Genomic DNA, 2,643 nt, shown 5'->3' with positions numbered 1-2,643 from the left:
TGAAGCAGTACATCTCATCTGCATGTGAAGCCATTCCGCCAGACACGTTGTCAAAGGTTTCGGGTAATTTCATTCAGAGACTACGCCATATTATTGCTACGCATGGTGGATATGTGGAAAATATCGTACTATAGAGTTTCCCAGACCGCAGCGCCATCTGTTGTTGAAAATTGTAACTACTGTAATTTCGAAAGTTTGTCTGCCTGAAAATGTACTGTTGTCCCAAGCATATTGCAACAAACGGTGTATTTCTATCGCTGCTCGTTTAGTTTTTATTGCCGTTTCAAATATACCGGTCATTTTTGAAACACCCTGTAGCTACAGTAAGACAGATGTTCGAAGGGCTACACAAATGGCCCCTGGTCTGGAATAAACTAAAAACTTATTACCCCATATTCCTAGATCAAGGACGTGTGCAACATTTTACGTAATTCGCTCGAGTACTTCAGATTTTTGATAACTGTGTTTGCCTTTTATATATTAGGTATATATTTATCTATTATGTATATTAAAAATCAACAGTTTGTGTCTCTCCGAATCAGGGTATTGCTAAAACATTTGAAGTATATCGATCAAGAAAAGATTTTAGGTATGTAAATTTCCCCTGCATATATTACATATTTATTTATGTGTAATATACGTTTTAAAACGATAGGTATATAATAACACGCACTTATTCTAATGCAACGTTGTTTCAAAGTATCTAAGCAATTGGTGAAGAGCTTTCGGAGATAAACTATTTTTTTATATAGCTATCCACAAATTTTCCCTCCATGGAATAGCCGGTGTCAGTCTATCAGTTGTCTTAATTCTCACCGGCAGTCAGTCATGGTGTAATTACGTGCGGCACAAAAAAGAAGACACGTCAAGCACACAGCTGACTTAATCTGTTCGGAGGCTGTGGTAAAGCCGATTATAGCCTATTTAAATGCACAGATTATGTTTTCGTAAAGCTGACAAGCTCCTCATTAAGTGGCCCTATCGCACGTACTTCATAATAATCTAAGTGAGAAGGTTTCCATTGTTTTTTGTTTTTCTCATCTATGCTTATCGGTTCTGTAACAAGCGCTGCTAAGTGCTTATTGTAAAACTTTAAGAGCGTGATTATGAATCTGAAACACTGAATGTTTCCTTAAATAGCTTCTTATTAGAGTATTTTTCTTCCCCACTTTTACATCTTTCGAAAGACTGTTTTCAGAGGCAGAATATCGACAGCTCTGTCAGAGATCACGTTTACGTCACTTCTTGCTAGAACTATTTCGTATATGAGAGTGAATTGCATTTCATTCGATTACTGTTCGTTTACAAGAAATTATTTGGCCATAATCATTCAACAACTGACTGGCGTCCACAAAAGACAATGACATGCAAGTAACAAAACTTCGAAAACAAAAGATACTACCAGCACCCAGATAATCTCTGGTCGCGACGTTAGGTGGAAAATGTGAATTGAGTGTTCATCAAAAGTGTTACTTAGCATCTATGTTAAAGGAGCTAGTGACTTTTAATTTCTACCATGGGTCACAACTATAAAGGCGAGAAGTTGAGTAAATAGTGTCCACTGTAAGAGACAAATTTCAGTTCAGACATCACATAGGCTGTTACTGCTAATTCAATAAACACGCTGACACTTAATGATTCCTTTTAACTTTCACATAATGTATAGTAACCTGTGTCTCCCTAGTAGAAATCCAGCACTGCTGATAGGCAGTCGATTGAACATTTTCTGTCGAATGTCGTGACAAGAAATTCGTTGCCTGGGTAATATATTTAATGAAGAAACACAAACACGGGCTGCCTCACTTTCTTTGTGTATCCGGATTATCGCTCCCGACTCTTGCTACAGGTCATCTACGGATCCAAATCTAGTTACTGCGTATCGTAGTTGGTTAAGGTTAATTACTTTAAAAGTGGTCTCGGTGCCTTCAGGTATTACGATGGCTTCAATTATCTAAGGTAATACCATTTAGTTTTCGAGGTTTGATCTCTTGCACGAAAGTTTCTTTGGACGTTAGTCAGTTATTTGATGATGGCCTAATAAGCCGAGAACCGGATTCTAATAAGCAAAATATTAGTGGAACACGATGCACTTTTCACCCTTTAAGATGTAAGAGAGCTTACTTAAAAAGACTTCAAGAAGCTTTTTATCTTTTATTTATTTATCCATTTCATTGTCCTAGAACATGTAGTTGGGAACATGAATCAGACAACTAGAAAGGACAAAATCAGTAGTGAGGTGAATAGAAAAGAAGTTGGTATTGGGGTTTCTGTTACCAGTGTCATAAAGGAACGCAGGCTTCAGTGGTATGAGCACATAATGAGAATGAACAGCGAAAGACTTGCCAACAAGAATTTCAGCCTGTAAGATCGTATGTGGTGGAGAAAGAACACAAATGGGTAGTTGTCGTGGAACAGATGATGTATGAAGACAAAAGGAGATGGCAAGCGCTTGAACACCACACACTGAGTGGCGGTGGCGGTGGTGGTGGTCTCAGTCTCAACGTATTTGGACCTTTCGGTAGCCATCAAACTTCTAGAAGTAGTAAGAAATTTTAAAATCTCCTTATGTGTGACTTGAATTTAATAGCGGGGATAGAAAAATTGTTCACTCGTTAGTGAGAGAGAAAAAATTTAATAATTTCG

This window comes from Schistocerca serialis, chromosome 1, assembly GCF_023864345.2.
Source record: "Schistocerca serialis cubense isolate TAMUIC-IGC-003099 chromosome 1, iqSchSeri2.2, whole genome shotgun sequence".
In the NCBI taxonomy this organism is placed as follows: domain Eukaryota; kingdom Metazoa; phylum Arthropoda; class Insecta; order Orthoptera; family Acrididae; genus Schistocerca; species Schistocerca serialis.
Note: the sequence above shows the minus strand (reverse complement) of the source record.